General features: G+C 31.8%; 1 protein-coding gene and 1 non-coding gene across 3 annotated transcripts in view; both read left to right on the top strand.

Moving 5' to 3' along the window:
- The first annotated feature begins 490 nt into the window (after positions 1 to 490).
- The window catches only part of LOC129800642 (LIM domain only protein 7), a 112,665-nt gene continuing 88,614 nt past the window's right edge, over positions 491 to 24,541 (top strand). For both annotated transcript variants that reach the window (XM_055845188.1, XM_055845178.1), the window contains exon 1: positions 491 to 898. The gene's annotated coding sequence lies outside the window, so the exon portion shown is untranslated. The remainder of the gene's footprint in view (positions 899 to 24,541) is intronic.
- On the top strand, positions 10,222 to 10,430 carry LOC129800128 (U11 spliceosomal RNA). Its single transcript, XR_008751600.1, has one exon. It is a non-coding gene; the product is annotated as a U11 spliceosomal RNA (small nuclear RNA).

Here is a 24,541-nt window from a genome sequence, read left to right as displayed (position 1 = left end):
AAGTGAAAATTTTAATTTATGCAATGTCTTTTGCGCAAAAGTAACATTTTGATTCTTTCGCAAAAGATGTATAAACAATATATTAATCTTTTGGTGAGTGTTTTTGATTCACCCGGGTGTCAACAGGCAGTGAATGGAAGTGGTGAAAAGGCAGAGATGTCTCTCTAAAATAAACCGAGATCAATCTATTGGGCATCTCTTGTGCAATTAAAAGTCGTAAAACCCGTAAAAGTAATCTTTGTGGTTGCGAATGGAGGAGAGACGTCTCTATCGTGTCAGTTGATTTTTTGATTTTTGGCGCCAAGGAGAATTTTTCCGAAATGTCCCGCGCGCGCGATTTCTCTTCGGCATCGCCCTCTCTCGGACGATGTTGTGCGAGTGTGGGAGAGCGCAAGAAAAAATCAGTGTGTTGGTGAGAGAGCAGGGAAATACATACACACCAAAACCAAATCAAACACTCCGAAGTGAAGCCGCCATGTTTGCCGAGTAATCGCCGTGTGATGTTCAGTCAGTCCACGGAAAGCTCCCGAACCGAGTGTTCATGATTTCAAGATCCCACAGATACTCTCATTTTATCAAGTTTTCCCACAAGAAAATTCAGTGAATCCGAGTACAATTTGCATTCTTTTGTGTTTCCCTATTTGTAACATATCTAAATTTCAGTAGAAAGTAGTGAAAAAGTGAGAATATTCGTTTTTTGGTTCAATCGCAGTCACAGTGAAAGGTGTGTTGTTTTTTTTCCTTACAAAATACACTCAGAGAAAAAATCTTTTGATCTGGTGAAAATCCCATCTGTTTTACGGATTTCCTGAACTTTTCCTGCATACATCATCTCTACGGGATTGTGAAGTTTCATAGTCACAGATTCGGATTAAATTGCTCCTTTCCGGACAAACAGGTGAGAATTGCAGTGTAATTTAATGGCGTGACCAAGAAAAGCTAAAAAAAAGAGTGGACAGGTGCGTGGCTGCACCCAAAATTCTCCTCAATTGTCACTTCTTTCCAACGTCCTCCAGCAAATGAATCTTTCCCCCTGGTAGCACCAAATTCAATTCTCGAGAGATGTGCGTGTCTACGTGTTCAAATAAAAACACGGGAGTTGCTAATTAACTGTTTAGTGGCTCGAGATGAGAATGGCTGGCTTTTGTAGAATTCCCGCTATCTGTTTTCGTGATTTTCATTCGGATCTCAGATTTTTGAGGCCTGAAGAACCACCCAGCACAGGAGGTGATCCCCATTTCTCTAATCGAGAAAGATGGTTGAAGATGATTCAATCCAGTACCATTTGTGCTACTCGAAGGTCATCAATAATTCCGATTCTGAAGGTTGAAACACGTTAACATGAAACTTGGTTAATAGATCAGCTTAGATAGCTTTAGCTAAGAACGTAAACGTTCTCAATCAATTCTTAATTATTTTAATTATTGTCTTTTGCTTCTAACACAGCTTTACAATTTCAAATTATTCACTTAAGACTCGAAATATATTTATTCCCTTAATTTTAGATTCGGCCTTGAATGGCTGATACGGTCTTCAGACTGAGAGACAGTGGGTTTAATCCGCTTAATCCCATTCTTCAGTATCTCTCATTCTCATCAAAAATCAAGTGTAGGGGAAATTGCCCATGCTTGATACCATTGGAAGCTTCGTAATGAATAAATTTTTCCTATGTTTCTCAATAAACTGGACTCCGCAATATATTTAAAATACTGGACAATTTCCCATAATTTTTAAAATATGATTGCGATGAGTTACATATATATTGTGAAACATTGAAAATTTAGTCATTACGAAGCTTCCAATGGTATCAAGCATGGGCACTTTCCCCTACAGCATTTTAGGATTCGAAAGGAATTTTTGCCTTTATTATACCATTCCGAATAGAGATTGTCTTTCATTAAGCCCTCTTTAGACTCAAAAAGTTGATGTTTACTTACTTTGGTAAGCTTGAGTAATTTCACGACAGGAGATAATGTTCAAGAAATTTAACGTAAACGGACCTCCGACTTCAGGTTTAAACATATTGTTTAAATGTTTTTAATTCCTCACCTAATACGCGAAATTTTTGGCAAAATGTTCATTCAGAATGGTATATTGTTTTATTAGGTTTTAAAAAATCACTGCAATTGCTTGTTTAGAAATTTCAAACCATTGACAATGAGGCTAAATCTTTGAATGGTTTGAAGCCCCTATTGTGGTCTAATCCAAATAGACTCAGGCTGATCTTTGAGAATATTTAGCCTGTAAAACTTGGCAGTAAATATTTATCCAGAACTGTTATACACTGAAGACTTAGGTTCATCAATTGAAGGTCATGCATAAATTTCCTTTACCTAATCCTTCATTGACAAATTTTACATGCTAAATATTCAGAAGGTTTAGCCTGAGTCTATTCGGGCTTAGGCTATTAATCTTTTAGGTCTAGATTCCCTTACTTTAATTATCCTGTTTATTGTTTGTAAATTTAGGACCAGGGAAATATTTCTTCAAGAGCTTCTGCATTGAGCTCCAAAACGTTCATCACTGACATATGAGAGTCTTAAAAAATAATTTAAAATAATATCGAGATTGTTAATGTGCACAGTGGGGCCGTGGCGGCCAAAACCTATTTTTTCAACTTTTTTTTAACTGCACCAAAATTATTTTTATTTCATTTGACATTAATTGAAGATCATTTTCCCAAATTTTCATGAAGATTGGTTGAAAATTGTAGCCTACAGAAATTTTTAAAGTCACCTTTTCTATGAATTTTTTCGTCATTTTGGGCTTCTCAGAGACATATTCAAGCACCTAAATGGTACGGCCAAGTGTATATTTCTGGAGAAATTATAAAATATTTATACAGAAGACGAACCACTGAATTGAATATGATCATTTTAAGTTATCCTTGTAAGGATTTTCAAGGATTTCTATTACGATAAAGCACACAAATTATCAATTCTTAAGATTCATCAAAGGTTCTACTTATGATGCCGCTACTTGCCGCACTTCTAAATAGCATAATTATTCTCTATTTTTAATCTACTTTAAAGAGATACTAAGCTCATTTTGCGCATTTTTGCGCAAAGGACCTTCCCAGGCCATTTTCTGAGACCATGCGCACCAAAAGTGAGGTTTTTCCTACTCAAACTCCACCGACAGAGCAATTTACGAATATAATACTATAATTTTGAATTAAATGTATGTATATAATATATAATATATTTTAACTTTGTAACCTCCGAGGAAAATATTTTAGTGAAAATCGGAAATTTTAGTGTATTTAAATTTTTTGTTCATTTTTTAATGTAATCCTTTTGGTCTTCTACAGCTCTAGAGCCAAACGGTTAGAGATAGCGACTTGGTATTTTGGGGAGACCCCCCATGAATCGACTCAAGGATGAGTAAAATTTCCCTCTTTTTCCTCCCACCCCTCTCCTTGCCCTCCAAAACGCGTCACGCGATTTTTTGGATATGTTTTAGAGATTACCTAGGCGTATGTTCATCCATATACGAAAATAGGGGGAGGTGGGGCTACTTTGAGTTGTGGGGCTGCATTGTTATACGATTTTTTTCGCATATTTCGAAAGGAAACTGGGTTTTAATATGATGTAATTAGGATAGACAAGGCAATTGTGGATCTAAATAAAATAATTATTAAAATCAGCCTCACTTAGAAATAGGCGAAAAAATCATATATCAATTTAGCCCCATAGCTCAAAGGAGCTCCTTATCCCTCTGCTGTGCAATAATTCATAATAACGATTTTTCAAGGTCAAAGGTTAAAAATCCCAAAGTGTTTTGAAGCGATCTTCGCTTCAAAACACGCGATCTTAAACATTTATGCCCAGTACACAATAACCTTTGTTTGTAAATATGTTTTCAAAATTTTCTCTTAAAGTGAACGAGATGACTAGATTTAGATCTCACTCACTCTCATTTAAATGTCAATAACATGTTTACAAAACAAAAGTTATTGTGCATTGGGCATTAGTCTTTTAATCGGAATTACTTTGACTGTTAAACTGTTCAATAGTCCTCATTTTTATACTTTTTTTGATACCACCTTAAGCATAAAAAGGGTACAACATTTAGACTACGTTTCCGAAATTTTCATTACTAATAAAAATCCAGGCGTTGAGACCTAGTTTTCGAAGTCTTTTTTGAAAAGTAACACTTACTTTACGGTCGAATATATTCATCTGAAGTACAATAAAAAAACAAATATTTCCTGTTGGCAGTTGAATTAAACTTTTACATGAAAGATTTTTTTTTGTTCCCCTGATCACAATTTATTTTACAAGACAAAATTTGATATTATACGCGGAAAATAGTAATTTTTGTTCACTCCCAGAATTTTGAATTTTGGTTTTTCAAAAACCTTTCGTTAAAGAACGAAATTAATTCATTACCTAAATGAAAATATTTGATTTTTTAATGTCAGCTGAATATTATGAGAAATTTTTATCCAACACACACTTAGTTTTTTTTTTTTTTTCAAAGAAAAACTTACTTTACATGTATAATAAAAATTTCAAAAATATAGTTTAAATTTTGTACTTTTACATAAAAAACTTGAACTAAATTAAGTTTTATTATCCTGCATAGTAATATTAGAGAATATGAGCTTTCTTAGTTTTTTTGACCCACGTAAAGGCATAAGATATTTTAAGAAATAGTTTCTTAAATTAAGTAATGTAACTTTTAAAACTAAAAATAAAAAAAGTAAAATTCTTAGCGCGGACTTGGCCTTATTTTTTAGAATGAATTTTATTGATTATTGTGTGATTTATCTCGGCATAAAGGTTCCCAAAATGGCTTAAGAGTAAAACAATGAATTTTCGGATAAAAACTTGTTATCGGTTATGAGTCGGATTTTTACCGGTTCATAACCGATTGGAATCGGTTCAGTTTTGTCGGAAATTCCAAGACCTTTTCAACGAGCCCAAACATGACACTATTCCGTTGATAAATGCGCTCTCTAGAGCCTTTTTAGCATTTGACCTTGAAAACCCGGTTTTAGAAATAGTGCAACGGTATTTTCGTGCATGGGCGAATGTCCGGCCAGGTAATATCTAGAACATATACAAAAATTAACAAAATCGCTCGAAGCGTTTTCGAGTAATCTCAAAAATAGGTTTTTGGAGGGAAAGGGGAGCGGTGGGGGGAAAATGATGGGCATTTTAACGATCCTTGGGTCGACTTATGGGGGGGTCCTTCTTAGGTCCCAAGTCGCTATCTCTAACCGTTTGCCCTATTAAATATGATTTGTTGGTGTTCAAGCGCCCTATGTACGAGTTACCCCCCTTTCCCCTATAATTTTTTAATTTTCATGCCCAAACATGAATTCAGAGACCCCAAATTACCTATATATGACCTTCTTGCCTCAGAGTTAGGGTTTTGGCCACATTTTGTATGGAGCGGCCCCACTGTGATGTGTTTACTTAGAGATTCGCTATAAAGCTGTACATAAATAGAAAATTTGAAGAAGCCAAGTTGTTCAATAACTTTATTTATTCCAAGTATTGAAAATTAAACTTTTTTAAGTCTTGTAAAAGTATTTACAAAAACAACAGAAATATTCTTTTTTTAATTTTCTCAATGTCGCAAAAAAGTATTTAGGATTTGGCATATAAAACACTAAAATGACTAAAACTTGACTTAATTACTTAAATTAAATTGAATATTTATGAATTAGAAACCAAATTATTAAAGTTTGAATTTATTGAAATTTGCAAAAGGAATCGTGTCTTTTATTTTATTTTTAATATAGCTTGTACTGCTTCTATTCCAGAACAGTACAGAACAGTTCCAGAACAGTACAGAAGCAGTACACTATTCCAATTGGAAATTAAATTTAAGTAAAAAATACCCAGGAAGTCGTGTTCAACTTTGTAAGATTCAAGAACCATTCCAAATCCTTCAATTCTGCTGAGTGAAAGGCTCAGTTTCATTTTCTATAAAACGGGTCTCAAAAGTTTATGTATTTCAAGTTGTAAAAGGTTTTTTCGAGGAGTATTAAAATAAAAAAAAACACTTAAAAATTTTTATCGTAGAATACGAATCAGACTTTAATAATCGATTTAAAGCCTTTAATATCGATTTATCTGAAAATTAAAGTAAAGTTTAATGACCTTAATCTTTTTTTCGGAAATCTTTTGGGGAATTGCTGAAAACTCCCGATTTTATACTTTTTTTGTTATGAAAGCAGAGTTTAAAAAAATAATTTATTGAAATGTCGTTTTGCACTTAGAATTACATTGCAAATTGCAATTGCGACTACAATAGATGTAAAAATGTTTAGGAATTATGTTACTAACGTTTTCTCAGTCAGTATTGTTGTTATTCTACTCCTCAAAAATTATTTTAGGTTTTGAGATATATTAAAAATTTGGCAATATTACACCAAATTTAACTTTTTCTGGGATTCCGAGGATAAATATAGCAATATTCCACAAGTACCGGTAATTATTTTAATTTTTCAGTATTTTTAAAATGTCAATAAGCATAATAGAACGCAAAAGAATATAAAAGTTCTATGTTAATGTGTTTCCACCTCAATGTTGATCACCTTAGTCATATTTGCTAAACCTGGGATTACAGTCACCACAATCACAATTTTCAATGAGATCATCAACATATTGGTCAACTTGACTTTCAGAAATTGATAATTTTTAAATAAAAACCTAAAATTTAAGTGTTATTTCAATGGAAGATTTTGAAATACTTGTGTACTAGTTGTAACATCCCATTCATTATGGATTGAATATCTATTTCAAAGCCCAAGTATAGCAGGTCGATTGCATTTTTTCTGTGAATACCTGAACACCAGAATCTCATCTCTCGAGATCTTTCCCCAGGTTAGGATTTCGAAAGAATCAAAAATTTTCTATCTCATTCACCTAAGCAAAAACAGCTTATAAAACGACAAAACACAATTGCCAATGGAATGCCTCTTTTTTAACCTCCCTTTATTATTGAGAAGTTAGTTCTTTCACAAATTGCACCAACAATTCTGGGAAAATTTTTTTAAAGGCTTTTATTGTGTGGCCTCAGGTACATTTTTTCCATCTCTCTCCAGCGCCATTCGTGTTCAGTGTCTTGTAGATATTAAAATTATTTGAGGAAAATTTTTATTAAGTATCGCATTGGAGGTAGTTTTTCTTGTAATAGCAATTTACTGTGTGACCGCATACTTTGTTGTATAATTGGTCCAACGATGAGGAACGCAATGGATTTAATTTAAAAAAAAAAAGCAACTAGAGTGGACATGCTAAAAATGACTCTTGCGACAATTAAAAGTAGGAAATCTTTCCGTGACTGTTGGAATTTCAATTATCACCTTTTAAGAGGAGTTTTATTTAAAAAAAAATGTTTCAATCCGGTTGGCAGGAGGCTTGTAATGCCAAAAAATGCGGAATTGGAATTTTTTATTAATATTATGGGGAATGTTAGGGGTTGTGCACACGCTTGTAGGCATTTTTTTTAAATGAAAATTTAATATTTTGTTCACGGAAAATAAATCACAGAGATTGTGTCATTCCACAAAAGCTGCTTGAAAGTATGTTTTCCCGGAAAAAAACTATAATGTTGTAAAATAAATGCAAGTGTAGGAAAAAATTTTCAGAATAAAAGTTAATGTTTATGAAAAAGAACGTGCATTCCTTGAGCTTCTTTTCCCATCTTTTTCCTTCATTATTTTTATTTTTAACGACATTCACCCTCCCTTGAGTTCTGTGGGAATTTCGATAAAAAAAAAATAGAAAGAAGGTAAAAGAGATGGTTCCAAGGGAATGAAATGTAGAACAGAGTATGTATAAAAAGAGATTCAATATTATTACCACATGTTATCTCAATTTGGTTACCAAGTCACTGGAGAAGCAATAAATTAAAATAAAGGAAATTTAACACGGAGCTTGAGAGATTCTGTGTCGTAAGAGGCAAGATTGTAAGAAAAAAAAAACAAAAAGAAACACTGAAAATGACCGAAAGTAAAACTAATTCAAACTAAAATGAGAATTTTCGGGACAAATTGTAGTCAATGAAGCATTTGAGCCTGAAGTTATTTCGAAGAGGAAGTTGCACAACTTCTGCGAAACTCCATACCAATTATTTAATATTCAATGTCAACGAATAATAAAAAAAGGAAAGATAAGAATGCAAAACTTTCACAACATTTTATTTTTCATCTCCATTTTCTTGAATTGAGAAAAAAAATGGACCAACTCATGGGATATTCAGATGAGAAGAAAAAAAAATGTTACATTGTTACTGAATCAGTGACAGTTGAAACGTACGTTGCAATATTTTCTCGCATTTTATTATGTGTTTATTGCGGTGGAATTTACAAATGAAATTAGTAATTTAAAAGTATATAAATTTCTATAAAAAAAGAGCTCCCGTCTGATTCCTTTGCATTGCAATTTAATTGCATACAATAGGCAATGTTATTTTTCTTTACTTTAATAATGACCCAACAAACATTTTATCTCTATGCCACACACTTTGGAGTGCACATTCAAAGAATGCAGAAACATAAATATAAAGAAAAACAAACATTTGTAAATATCGTGAATAGAGTTTCACTTTTTTTTCCAAACAGTGTCAAAATTCATTAATAAAAAAATGTCGTGAGAAATCATGAAATATTTGCCCTTCATGTTGTGTTTATTTTTCAAATAAATACTACTATATTTTTTCGGTTTGTAGTTATAAAATATTTTCCATGAAAAAAAAAATAATTTCTCATAAAATTAATTATGTGCGAAATAAGAGACATTTGAGGAAATAACTCTGTGGTGGATGTTTAGTGCAAAAAATCAATTTGATGTAGAAACGTTTCAATTGGAAAGGAGACTCCAAAAAGTGGTTTTTTGACACTAAAACTTGAATTGATGTTGCGGAATGCAATTTATTCAACTTTTTTTCTTCTTTGCTCTTAACCTCACCATCAATTCACTTTTCTTTGAATATCAACATCCAACTCTGTCTGCATGAGCAAAAGAAAAATTAATTCGCCACAGGTCTTTTGTTTGACTGAGGTGTCAGGTTTATAATAATTTAGTATTATGTTTATTTTTGCATATTCAGCAAATGTTGAGGAAAAAGAGAGAAAACTTGTACCATCTCAGGGTTAAATGTCAATATTCCTTTCATTTATTTCTCTGTGTGTAACATTTCACTAAATTTTCAGTAGTAAGTATTTTTTGGTGCAAAAATATTTCCTTGTTTTTTTTTTTGCCTATAAGAATCGTTGCTGCTCATCGCTCGCGCCTTTCTATAAATTCATTTTGTAAATTTCTGACTCATTTGTAATGTGTCAAATTTGCGGACATTTCAAAGTTGTTCTTTTTTATTTTCAATTGGCGCCGTTTTAATTAAAAGCATTTTATAGTTTTAAAGGGAATTCTGTTTTGTTGTATTTATATATCGTTTTTATTTTTTTTACCCAAAATGCCAACATCACGATGGGTGAAAAGAAGAAAGAAAACCGCGCTGTCTTAGAGGTCATCAACTCTCTGTGTGACTCTCTTGGAATTAGCAATGGATTGAAGTGGTAAAACGCAAGAAGTGTTTATAAGAGGCAGAGAGTCTAATATATTGGTTAATTTTGGGAGATATTTAAAATGCTAAATTGGTTAATTTGGCTCAATCAAGTGATTCGTGTTGTACAAGGGCTTCATATATGTATGAAATAGCCACAACAAAATAATTTGGAGACTTTCTACGTGATTTATGGGGATTGTTATTATGTATTATCCATACGTAAAAATTGATTTTAAAATACTAATTGAATTACTAACGATTTTTCTATATCAATGGGTCGCAAAATTGCTGTTCCGGCTGGGGTTAATAGCAAAAAAAAAAAGAGAAAAATAAGCCACAAAAAGGTAATAACAAAGAAATTGATGAAAAAATGAATTGTATGAAATAAGAGCTTTATAGTGAAATTAAACGGAAGTTTCGTGTCTCAATTTACTCAGCATTTACGTCATTCATTTTGTATAATCTAGTATTTATAGCCACTTCTTCATAATGTTTGACTCTTGAAGAATAAGAATTTCTTCAGTCGATGATTTTCTTCAAGGTTAGCCACTTTTGAGATAATTGCAGTTATAATCGTGTGAAAATTTAGCAATTTTGTGTTGGCCTCTATGGTTTTTGCATTTAAATATATAATTCTGTCGAGCTTTGAGTATATGGGGCATTGATATGCTTGTAACTATTCGCCATATGATGGTATAAAAGGGCCCTCAGCGGTCAGAATCAGGGTTACCAGTTAACCCTGGATAAACATTCTGACATATGCTGGATCACCCTCAATGTGTGGATTTGGGATCCAAAGGATACCCACCCACTTTGGGGTGGTTGGGTATGGAGCATCAAGACATACCCAGGGTATAATTTTTGTACCAGTGGGACAGTTATTGCGCAAATGCAACGACGTCCCCTCCCAATAAAATTTTTATAGTCCAAAACATGATGTGAAAGGCATCAAAATACTAAGAGATAAGATTATTAAGTTGTTTAGATTCTTTGTACTTTCAATTAATTCCCTCTTATTATGTAGTTTATTCTGTGACTCTTTGACTCTTTCTTATTTTATCTTATTAATTACCGACATGTGCATTCTGTGTGCCTGTATATTGCTGGCTTATCTGATTAAGTGTTTAATTTTCTTTAAGACATTTTATTATAGGGTTTGGGCTATAGAGTGCATTCTGTTGTGGAAAAGAAAAAGGCTATAGTCATTTTGATTTCTCAAGAAACACTTGAAATGCTTCGTTTCTCCTTTCAAATTTCCATTAGAAGAAAAAAAAATAATGAGATGAATTTTCCTAACTAGCATTTCATAGCCTTGATGATTCTATACATTTAGCACACATGCTGGGTTTGGAAGAGGAGAGATTTGAGGAGAATAAAAAAGACCTAAGTGAGTGAGTGAGAACATGTGAAGTGAGTGAGATAAATAGTGAAAATTTTTGTGTGTGAAAAATGAATGAATTCCTGTTGAAATATTTTGTCTTTTGTGGGCTAAAATTAGCATGGGAGATTCAGCTTCTAATGTTGCTTACAACTTTTGAGAGTTCTCTATCGAAATCCCATACGTTCATGAAGTTAAAGGCATAATGTTTAAATGTGGTGGAATCCCAAAGTACAAGAATATTGTAAGAGTACGATATAGAGAACTTAAAGGGAAGCCTAAAAACCTGATGAAAATAACTCTCACAACTCACAACAAATTTTCCTTTTTCTCCAATGAAATTTTTCTTTCAACTTCTCTGACGATTTTCTATATGAGCCTCATTCAGAGAAATGCAGCGGAACAAGTTGAGATGTGATCATTTGTATACATATCACATTAGTTTTTCAAAGCCAGGGCCCTATTCCGTGTAATTGAAAAAAAAATTGGTTTTTCTTTTTTATTCTTAGAAAAGTAAAAATTTGAATGGAAATATTTTTCATTAAAACTTTGAAAATACTTTGTTAATTCTTTTCATCTATTCACAATTTTTCGTGATTGGTAATAAATCCAAAACCTTGCAATTTAAAGAAAAATACTAAATTTATTGATTATTTAAAAAAAAATTGTTTTGTTTAGAGTTGAATAAATCGATTTAACGAATTATTATTTTTTTGTACCAAAGAAATACAACAATAAATATTTTATGGGCTTACTGTTTATAAATAATCTTTTTCATTATATTGAAAATAATATTCCATTTCATAATATTTAACAAAACCATTTAAGATTTTTAAAATGGATAAATGCGGCACATTCTTTATAACAATTGAGTATTGCTAGAAGTATTATTTTCAGTTCTTTTTATAAAAAATAGGTTTGAAACATTCACATTTTATAAAGAAGAAATATTTATAAATATCTTATTAGTCATAGTATTATAGTAATAGTATTAGTCATGCTTTGAATTTTCTTTTCTTATTAAAAAACCAAAATAAAAATAACGGTATTTATAAAAACTTGTTTATAATGTTAACAATGTAGTTTTGCGGACTGTAATTGATAAATTTCTCCCTATTCAGAAGAAAAACTTGATTTGAATTTTAAACTAATCTTCCTTCAATAGTGAAAATACCAGCAAACTTAAAATGTCATCTAAAAAATAGTTAAATATTGTAAAATACAGATTTTTTTAATACTCGACTAACAAACTGAGATTATACTTTTAATACATAAGTTACTAACCACAGAAAATACGGACGTAAAAAATATATTATTGAAGTAGCAATGGAACGAATGGCACAAAATTTGTAAGAATTCATCAAATTAAATTAAAAATTTAATTACTTTTTTTTTAATTCGAAGGTAATTCCCGTAATTCCAATAGGTAATAAGTCTACAGGTCTGTTTAAGGATGAATAAAAGAAAAAGCTTTTGACAGAATATACACTCTTAGAAAAAATTAGTTCGTACAAGCTCATATGCAGTTATTAGAACTATAAAATATAGCAAATATAGACCCAACTATATATTTAGTTTGGGTAACTAAATGATATAGTTGACCACAGTTAGTTAAAGTATCCTTTTCATTTAGTTATCACAACTAAATCAAAATAGTAATGGGTACTATAACATATTAGTTCCAATTACTAAATAAATGGGGTTGATACCCATCTTATTGGCTGTAATAACTATATCATATTAGTTGTGGTTACTATATAGCATTCATTGTGGTGCATATGTCTTATTAGTTGCTTAAAATTCGAAAGAGCTTCAACGCATTACTAAAATAACAACCACTCTTTACTATTGGAAAAGTAGTCATAACTTTATAAAACTATAGGCCCATCTATTTACATTGGTTGTGAGAACTAAAAGGAATTAGTGACCAATATTAGTTGGGATAATGATTTCATTTAATTAACACAAGCAAATATAATTGTATGAAAGCATTATGAAATAATTGCCGCAACTTATCCACGTAAATATTGTCTTATATTCTCACTGCTAATAAATTTATTATGAGTATAATGTTTTAAGAATATAAGAACTATTTTAAATAGATTTGATAATAATCGCCCGAACAACTAATTTTCATTAGTAATCACGTCTAAACTTTTCTAAGAGTGTAGTAGGAGAGTTCTAGTCTATCAATCCGGCTAAAAGGCTTGTTCTTTTATTTCTAATTATCACAAATACTACAAGAGAGATTATTTGTAGTGATTTAAATTTTCAATGGTGTATCAGGGACCCAAGCTCTGTACGATGCAACTACAATTAACTAAATGATATTGAAAATTGTGATATATTATTGATTGCATGTTTGAAGAATTGACTGACAAGACAGAAAAAAATGATTCGTAACTTGTTGAATTTGAAAATCAATATTTGCGAAATAGTATAGTAAATTGTATTGACGACATATTGCAATTTAAAAGATAGTGACACATTATTGACCTTTTGTCGTATTACAAAAACATTCTTTTAAAGCAAATACTAGGTTGGTGAATTTTTTTAAATGTTGCATAGGACGGGGAAGAAGACTATAATTGTAAAGATAAAATTGAGAAGGGTGGGTGGATCATTTACGCATTTGTCAACGCTGAGTCATGCGGAATTGCTAAGTGCTGGCTAAGCGTAGGTGGGCAATGGGTATCTCTCTCAGACTGTTGATGATGCCGTAATATTTGGCACTTAAAATCCTTGGTAGATGACCACTGAATGCAATGAGAGTTGTGGAGAGTGACTGTAAGTATGATCAAGTTGGCGTAACCATGTACAGTTAGTGAACCACCCGATGATGATCATTATTAAAAGGCGAGAAGAGGTGTGAGAGAGAGGTATAATAAATTTACAGTGTGAGTGAAGATGAGGTAGTATATTTATTAATTTACTCAATTTATATTGTATATACATTGTAATGAAACGTAATGCGATAAAGTTAAGTTTTGTTTTTCTTTAAAAGATAGGCTTCTCTCTTAATAATCTTTTCTACCTTTGCCGCCCCGTTTGGTGGAAGCGCGGTTCCGATTGTAAAAAGGAGAGAGAGAAACTATATGAGAGGAGGTTATGCTTGTGGCGCCCGTAGGGTGAATAGAAAATTGAATTACGGAAATTTATAATTATGCTCATGTTGTGTGGATATATTTGAATTTATCTAATTTCGGCTATGGTGATTCTTGCTCTAAGGCATTTGCAATTTGTTGTAAATGCAGATGAGAGATTTAAAGAGCACCTTTTCGGTGTGTTTGCACTTAAATCAACGCAAAGGTAAAATAGTGTATATTTGCTACACACCGGATGGTATGTGTTGTAAATCGAGTATGTATGACAATATGTGTGAGATGAGAGAAATCTGATGGACGGATGAAGCCTGGTGGTGGCTGCCAGGGAATTTCAAAAATGTGGCGTTGTCTCCTAAAGAGACGCACATCTTCAGTTAGAGTGCAGTGGAAGATCAGTATCTAATGATTCTTCTTATGGGAAGAGAAAGAGTGAGTAGTGAGAGTGCGTTTGTATGTGTAAAGTAAGGTGCCTAATGTCTTACGTAGGGTGGTAGCATAGGTTATGGTTATGGTAGTGTACCATTTGGCTTGCAAGAAATCTTGCAGAAAAAATCAAGCATAATGGTTCCGGCATTTCTTTTAGATCAGGGCACTCAATGGGTCAATTGCGTAGAACACTCGCTCTATGATGTAAGTATCACGGGTTCGAATCCCTTAGCGTCACTAGGGGTGGAATAATAACCTTTCGATTCTGTCGAATCGATAGTATCGATAAATCTAGGGTAAAGCGCGCTACCTTCAGACGACTCAAGCTTCATACAATTCATTTTTTTTCTAAGTTATTTATGGATTTCACCCATAGCTCTTTTCTTAAAATTTGAGGCATTGGTCTAGCTATTAAAAGATAATTTTATAATGGACAAAATTCATTAATAACACAATGAAAAAAATTATTTGTGCGAAGCATAAATCGTCCGAAGGTAGCACGCTTTCCCCTATATCTGTTAGGTTAAGTTCATGTCGGCTTTTTAGGCATTGTTGGACCATTTATTGTGACATACTTAAAAGAATGTGACTGTTGATAAATATTTATATTAGCTACAAAAAGTGTAGATATCGTATAAATTTTTCAGAATCAACAGTCGATACTATCGAAAATATGTTATTTTCTTACCTCACGAATTATTTTGGTGCTAAAGGTGTTCGATTTGAACCCAGTGAGGTTTACTGGACTTGACTTCACGAGAAATGGGACTAACAAACTTCCTGTATAACAAAAAATACTAATGGATGTCCCGAAATCCCCTGGGCGGGAAGTCTTAAGTTCCTCTATGGAACGTTGTGCCATCATTATTATATCATATTTTTTGATCAGGACCTTGAAATCACAATTGACATATTTTTCTATCTGAAACGATTTACGTCTTATTCTTTCTCACTCTTCTTCTTTTAGATGTCACAAGTTCATTTTGTCAAAATTAAATTGAATGCTCTTTGATGCTTTCTTGTTTTCGATAGGGGATTTAGCGAAAGGGAAAATGCCCATGCTTTTCAAAAAACCAAGTTTGAAAAAAACCTAAGTTTTATAATGACTATTTTTTTCCTATGTTTCTGAATAAATGTGACTCCGCAATATATTTTAAAAACAGAATACTTCCCCTAGTTTTTAAAATACGAGTCATATTTATTGAAAATCATAGGAAAAAATTAGTCATTATAAAGCTTGGTTCCATACAAAGCATGGGCACTTTCCCTTACAACTTTTACATTATTGTCAATTTTACTTGAAAAAAATTAATTGCTAATACCTCCGACACACCTCCGACACACCACCTTTTTACCTCCGACACACCTTTAGGTTTTATTTCATGAAACCAAAATTCACATCCTTTTCTTAAATATTTTGCATATGGCTATTTAATTCTATCGTACTCAAAATCAGATCGAACCAAATTGAATTGAAATTAAGAACACAAAACGTTTGAGAAAAGAAGAGACTTGAATTTTGATTTCATGAAGTTTTCCTGATCCAAAAATTGTGCCAGAGCTATAATGAATTAAATCGTCTTTATCAAATTCTGATTTTAGTTTAAAAAAAATTTCTAGAGTTGTGTAGGCAAATGTATGTTTAATGTGGTCATAAGCCATGACACCACTCTATACGTACAATATTTCTCAATTATTAAAGTAAATATAGGAAAAGTTATTTGATGAAAATTTAATCTCAAATTCAATGATATAAGTGAATAAAATTTTCAATATAATGTCTCTTTAGACAACAATCTCTATCTCATTGTTTTTGATGAAGTGTGTCTTGAAAATGGGATTAATAAACTTTATGGGAATTCTATCATTGAATATTCACATATGCTATTTCAGACTTTCCTGTCGTTGATTTGGGTTTGAGTCACTTGCACTTGAAATTCCCGTGTTATGCAATTGGCTCGGGGAATCGCGAAAATAGACGGTGCTGGGAAATTTTTAGAAATCCACACTGAAATGGTTCGATGTGCTCAAAAGGCGCGGAAGGTGGAAAGTAGACCGAAAAGGAAGTGTCTGTAGAAACATACAAAATGACCAGAGAGAGAGGGATCTTTTAAATTCAAGTGCAATTTAATTTTAAACTAGCATTTGAAGAAAGGGAGGAGTTCGTTTTTTTTCTTCTAAGATTAGTGAAAGATAAATATATAGCGAGAGACAAGAGAATTGAACATGATGGAAAGTGATATAGCAAAGTTTTTGTTTCTTCTCCTAAAATATTTATTGGTCCATCACAAAACAAGTTATTAGTCAATAATCCAACGTTAAAAATTTTGCAACCATGAAAAACAGTTGCTCAGAGATTTGTTTGTTTTAGCACATTGCAAAGTTCTCTTCCTTTCAAACTGGAAAAGCTGGAAAATCATATTTTACCGTTATATAAATAATTTGTTTATTATTCATTAAGTTAAGATTTAGTGATCATAAACATGTCCCAGGTACACATATAGTTTTGTAAGGTGTGATTTTTAATACTTTCTAATTACCTGACTTGGAGTGATTGTATATTTGGGTTTGTATAATGTTTCACTTGCTATGATTTTTTTTTTACTTAAACGCGCCTAAAGGGCTTGGCTTATCCTTATGACAAAATATAACAAAATATGCTTTCAGAATTCATTTTCAATACAGAGATTTCTTGAATTTTAAGGTTAAAACCTTAAATTATGTAGGATAAGTTTTTTTCCCTTAAAGAGTTACTCAGGTCATGAATACTAAAAAACATCATATTTTCCCTATTTTTCAACATTAATGAAAAATTTATTCAATTCAAACTCTTAAGCATATAAAATACATCACTTCGGGGAAAGAGGGACACCTTTGAATTATCCCCTAGACACACTTACGACTTAAGCCGAGAGACGACTTAGTGGAAAATGATGGAAATATAGTTTGTCCATTACTTCTGATATAATTACGCTAAGCCGTCTCAAGGCTAATCCTCATGTCTGTCAAGGCCCTAGGGTATCTTTGGAATTAGGCTTTTTCTTATATTTTTAAAAGAACTGACTTATCATAATGTAATTTAGCTTCACAATTGGTTTTTCAAGCTAAATGATACAACGGTAAGGTTCAGTTCTATTTAAAAATACGAGAAAAAGTTCTATTTCAAAGATATTTTTTCTCCTGAACTATATCTTTAGAAATTTTCATGAAAAAAAACTTAAAAATTCAGCCGTTGGGTTGGGACCTGATTTTCTGTGACCCTTTCGAGGAAAAAAAAACTACTTTACGATGTTTACATACTTTACTTTATGTTTAAAAGCTTGAATTAAATAAATTTTTATTATGTTAAAAAAAAGAAAAAAAATGCTGTTTTTCAGTGTTTTTGACCCACGTAATCCCTTAAACAAATATTGAAATTCTCTGCAATTTATGTGATGATCTTATTTTCTAATATTATGTTTTCATTGAAATATTGAAAAGGAAATCGTTATTTATTTATTAATTTTTTAATAATTTGGATATGATTTGGTGGTAAACTCATGTAATTTTCCACACAAAATCTACCTCAACTTTAGAATTTTTCAAAAAAAAAACTTTATTATGAAACCGTACTTATTTAGAAAATCGTATTTCACAATACAATAACACAACTAAAACTTATTCAAATCAAGCTTCCAAAGCTTTTACTAGAAAAAAATCTTAAAATCAAACTTTAAGCGGACTGCAGACCTCAGGTGTATCTATAATAGCTAACCTATTTCATTTTTTAAACTGGCAAAATTATCGGAAAACATTTTGTTTAGGATTGTATGTTTCGATTTTGACAAATCATTGCATTTACTTGTCGTACAGAAATTCAGAATCCAGGCTTTTGATCTGGATCTAATCTTCTGATTACGTATGTTCTTTTGCTTCAAGCTCTCTTATTACTGCTTTTAATTTTTTTTAATGCATTCAGCACTTGATGCATTGCACTTAATCTAATACATATAGATTTATCGATACTATCGATTCGAAAGTGTCAAAAAGTTATCATTCCACCCTAAAGCTTTTCTTCGATTTCTTAATTGATTTTTAAAATTTATTCTGTTTTTATATGCAGAATGCTTAACTTGTTTCACTTATTATTGAGGTTTATAGCCCAAATGATTTTCTATGTTTGAAATTCAAAATTTAGATCATATTTTTTTTATAACTGCTAGGACATGATGTTCATTTTTAGGAATATCCGGTTGTTGAGAGATTTCTCTTCAGAACTTGTTTGATTATTGTAGCTCACCTCTTCGTGGTTTAAAATGAGAATCCTTTGTCAGTAATAATAATAATAATCTTGGGGAGTTTGACTTGTAGCATCCCATTGAAATTTGTGAAAAATGAGATAAAGGAGAGACGTATATAGATGAAGAAAATGAAGGGATAAAAATTGATTTCAGTGAGAAATCTTGGTAAGATCGTACAATACGATGAATTGCTAGGAAACCTTCGGTAGTTGAGTTGGTTGTATTGAAATCATCTTCATATTATTACAATGGGGCCTCCGATGCATAATGGAGGGTGATGTAGACAGAATAAAAAAAAAAGATTATCATCCCAGAGTATATGCATGGAGTGAAGAACTCTCCAAAGGATTTAATAGCAATTAATCTTAATTATTGTCGATATCACGCAACACATCATCAGATCAGAAAATCGTGATTGAGTGTAATTTTCAACGTATAACAACAAATACAGAACGCCAATGTGAAAAATTGTTCAAAGAGCTGGGACTCGATGGTTGTTGGGATATGTATAAGTATACATAAATGTAAGAGAGTCAAAGACGATGGAATTCAAAAGAAGGACTTGATTATGGACAGAAAAAGTACATGTATATATATTTATACATAAATATTTGAGTAAATGTACTTGATCATTTGAGGGGATTGTATATGCATCTCCCCAAAGTTGGATGTTGGCTTTTATGTTGGATGAAAACAAGCCACACATGGGCATGTTGGGATGTGTAATATATAAAATTGTCGATAATGATTATTCAGGTCCACAAGCCATTGGGTAAATAGCGTTGAAAAGACGGAAAAGTGAAATTATTTCTCATTGATTGATTTCTTCTATTTTGTTGTTGGTGTTGTTGTTGTAAATTTTTTGCAATATAGAGTTTCTTATCCATAGCAGAGAGCATTTTCCAACATCATCATCGTGTTTATCTCCCGGTTGAAAACCCATTAAATTACCATTCTTAGATGGTATGCAAATGAAAATGAAAATGAGATATAATATTACTTTTTCCTCTGGCATTTGACATATCGGATATAATGGAAAGTTGGTGGATATAAGGATTCGGTGACACGATGTATCAATCAACACCTACAACTTATGCCTATATAGTATAATTTTGTTCTGGAGGTAATTCGTTTTTCAATTCTTTTGCCCTCCAACCAATACAATATGCATCCAATTAAATTGATCCGACAGTATCGTGACATTTTATTGAAACCACCCACACTTCCAAAGTATTGAAAAAGCCATGGAAAATAGTGCTAAGAGCTCGTGACCCGAACTTCTCTTGGAAGGGTACATTCTGATGTTGCGAGAGATTCAATGATCCATGCGATCGTGAGGTGTCTCTATATGGTGCGGTGGGTACTTGCATGAGTGTCAGGACGACCTTCGAGCAGCCGTATGGACAACAATGCAGTGTTGATGAAGTGTTGTGTGTGAATTGACTCATTTGAATTTTTCCGCACCCAGAGAGAACCAGATGATTATCTCAAATTGAGTGCATGTTTTATAGCACTATTGACAACGATAATCTGACGTTTATATACCATTCGGATTGAGTTTTCTCATCTCTCATCTTCCTTTGGCGGCCTTTTTGCAGTCCTTCTTTCGCACTCTTTAGAGATTAATATATATATCTGTAGTATATTCAAGATACTAGCCTGGAGGGAGGTTATACCACTAGTTGACACTTGAAGAATCTCACACACGAAACATCACCTGTTTTCCTTGAGATTTCACATGAGTGTGTAATTAATTTATATCCGAGAAGAGATTATGAGAATATGAGGTGGTTGAGATGATGTTGCAGAAGATTATATATATATATATATGATACTGGGAAATAAGAAGTTTGACTCTCAATTCCACTTGACTGACTGATTTATGGTGTCGAAAGGTGTATACGTGATCTCCAATAGTTTATATTTATTTTTGAATGTCGATTTTCAGAATCACTTCTCAAGGACATAAAATTCTTGTTCTTTCACTTTGACACAGAATGTTGTGTGTGGCTACGAAGAATGACTGAGGAAAAAAAATATTGCTAAAGAGGTTCTTTTTACATATTCAACAATTCGCAGAGTTGTCCATAAAACAAAATGCCAAAAGAATAATTGAAAATTTTATAGTTTGAAAAGGCGTGTCAGATTTGTCTTTTAATGTTTTTTTCTTGCTTCATTTTTGTTCTGGCAACTTCTTGTGGTTCTTATGTTCTTAACAATAATTTTTGCTACCATTGTAATTTGACAAATATGGTAATCCTATATAGGGCTCAAATAAAATCAATAAACCATAATGAATGTAGAAAATAATTTATGGGTCTTACGAGTGACTTGACTATTCAATTAAATGTTATGTAGAAATATGAGCTTAAACTGGGATTCTAAAGAAACTTAGCCAATAGCTGCGTAATCCTGATAAAAGTATAAATGCAAAGTAGGATACGACTATTTACTCGGAAAGAGTTTGATAGTAAAATTAATAAAATATTAAATATTATTTGTCTCTAATATTGAAATATCCCAAATAATTTGAAAACACAGATGAAATTTAGGAATAGTAGTTTCTATTAATCCTGTTTTGGTTGAATGATAAAACAGATTAGTTGTAAATACATCATAAGCGCTTAGTCAGAGTTACGTTTAAAATAGTATATTGTATTGAGTATTTGCTTATTTTTGAAATTCAATCAATGGAATTCTTTTGAATTATAAATTACTGTTGTTTACAAAATTATTCATTAGAAAATTATTGATATTGTACTCGGAACTGCTTTGGACAAGTGCAATTAGGTTTTCTTTTTATTAATTAAGCACACTATCTTTTATTTCTGAGACAATTTTTTGAATTTTAAATTTTTAAATTGGTTTTATGAGTGGAATTCTTATTCTGCAATAGAGAACTTTAATTTTATATTGTCATATTATTATAGGTTTTTAAAATAAAACAAAACAAACTTCACAAAGACTAAGCTATTAACAAGAGTTAAGTATTAACAATTTTTAAATGATCATGATACTTGAAGTGTCATTAGCCTTTTATCTGGAATATAAAATCTTTTATTTTAACATTTACAGTGTGTGTCAAAAGTCTGTTTCCTAATCTATGTTCTAGAAATCAGATGGGAAAAAAGTAGTAAAAATACTTTTTTTTTTAATTTTTTTTTGCCTGTAATTTACCTAGTAATTATTTTACCTTGTAATCCGTAGCTCTTATGCATTTAAAAAAATAATAATTCATTCTGTGTTTCTTCGATAACCAACTGACACTTAATTTTTAGAGCAGGCATCATAGGATCACTATCAGAGATATATATAATGCGGTTATCAACCTCTCGAGTCGAATCTCTTTGGTTTGCCAGTAGCTCTTTTTGCATTTACTCGTGTTTCTTCACCATACATTTTGAATATTTTATGTATAGTCCGTCGTGATTTTCCATACAATATAGTAATTTATGACGCAGATTCTGCCCGGCAGCATCTTTAAATGATTTCCCATCTTTTATTTTCTTGTAACTTACAATTTTTAACCCAAATTATAAATTATCAAAAAAAAGATAGATTATTTCTTGGCATTTTTTATCATCACTTTTAGGTATATTTACCATTGGCAACTTTATAGTATATGTACAAACCCACCATTTGTCTCTCAAATAACATAAACTCAAAATACAACTGTATTAAATTAAGTTAGTTGCATGTTTTTGAATGTTTTGTCCACATACTCAAATGAGGCAACAAACTTTTGACGCATCAAATATGATCAATTTTTGGAAAACCAATTTTTTTAATGGCATAAAATTTATTAATTGTATTGAAATACATAAATAAGATCTGCGGATTATAGTGATCCCATTTGCAAAACGAAAAAATTGAAAAAAAGAAATTTTCTCTATGATTTTTTCCGCCTGGTTTCTCGAATATCGGTGGCAGCCAAAATCCCGAAAGCCAAAATCCCGAACGCCATAATCCCGAAGAGGCAAAAATCCCTAAATCCAAAATCCCGAAAGCCAATATCCCGAATGTTCAAAATCCTGATAGGAATGAAATTATATGGAGGAAAATGTTTAGAATAATTTCCCAAGACACAGAAGATTTCCCTTTGCCTCCAGCAAGCCCGGGTACAATCGTGAGAGTAGCTATAACACTTTTAGGAATTCGGGATTTTGGCTTTCGGGATTTTGGCGTTCGGGATTTTGGCTTTCGGGATTTTGACCGGGACCCCTCGAATATACATCAGGCAACAAACTTTTGACACTCACTGTATACTATTAAAAATCTTACTCTTTGTTATTCTATTAGTAACTTTACTACGTAGTGATTTTTATTTTTTATTTTAATGAAAAAATTAAATATGATAAAATTAATAAGACCTTTTTTGTGTATATTCTATTTTCGTTCAGATGTATCATATTAATACATTTTTAAGATAGATTTCGAGTAGAAGATAAAAGAACTATTACTTATAGAAAATATTGTCTAGATTTTTCTGAGTAGGGTAAGTGCTCATAATTTTGGACAGTTTCTAAATTTGGACACTTTGAGGGTAAAATTGGACACTAAAAATAAATTGATTCAAATGATGGATTTTTATTCCAATATTTGATGAATAATGAATTCTATCTAAATATTTGTTCTTTTTGGAAGATTTTGACACTAAATACGTTAAATTTTGAATATGATTTGAGTTGAAATTGCTTTGTTGAAAATTCAGTGTGAGCAATTGCTTACGAGAAATATGACAGAACTTCGTGGCTTACTTCAGTCTTATTTAGTTTTGATGAAGTACTAACAAAATTTGTTCGCTGTTTTTGAGTGATATTATTGAATATTCATTGAATATTGTGTTGATTCACGTTACTGATGATTTGTACATTTGACCTGAAGTGAGATTTGCCTTGTGAATTATATTTTTCGTGTGAAAAATGGGAAATTTTTTAAGACATTCACCAGTGAGGTGATGATTCTTATTTTGGACAGGTGTTTTTCTCACGAAATTTCGTGAAGTTTTAGCTTTTGTGATGACTAGGTTGGACAAATGCCTGGAGAAACAAAGGAGCATCATCTCTACAAAAGAGATGTAGCGAGAAATGCCTTGAAAGGCTCCCGGAAAGGTCAGGGAATGAGCGAATCTGCACGTACTTGGAGTATCGAAGTCAACTCACTTTAATGAATGATATGGAAAGTTTTCGGGCTTCTGTGACATTCTACGTTTCCCTTACATGAACAGGAAGAGGACTTGGTAAGATTGGTTCATCAAATGAAGAACAATGGGCATCCTATTGAGGCGGATTAGCTGTCCAAATTTACAGCCAAGTTGGACAAATTAATAAACAAGTTGTCCAAAATAAGAGCCAAGGTCACCTCTACAAATCAATTCATTTTTAAACGTATTAAAACTAATTTTAATAAAAATAAGATGATGAATAGCTTGCTAAGTTTCTAAACAACCCTTCTGAAAAGAGAGTAACAAGAAATGTCAATAAGTATAGAAAATATCGCACTTCAAACTTGGAACTTCGATGCTTATAAGCAGACTGTCCAAAATTATAAGCACTTCCCCTATAGTGTGTCTGTGGTTAACGTTTTAATCACGCATATCATATGTTATACAAGCCAATTCTCGTATTGATATATCTATAGAAGGTTTTTCTTAAGACCTTGCTAGATGAGTTTTCTAAAGCAAAGCAGTGGCATTTTATTGTTCAAGTGATTTGTCATTAATCATAAATCATACAATCAGAGGGCTTTAGGAAAAAATGACAGATAAAAAAACTATTTTATTATCATATTTTCACCGTTTTCGCTTTTACAGTTCATTTGAAGCATTT

Source organism: Phlebotomus papatasi, chromosome 1 (assembly GCF_024763615.1).
Source record: "Phlebotomus papatasi isolate M1 chromosome 1, Ppap_2.1, whole genome shotgun sequence".
Classification (NCBI taxonomy): domain Eukaryota; kingdom Metazoa; phylum Arthropoda; class Insecta; order Diptera; family Psychodidae; genus Phlebotomus; species Phlebotomus papatasi.
The sequence above is the reverse complement of the archived record's forward strand: the minus strand, read 5'-3'. Positions and strand labels throughout refer to the sequence as shown.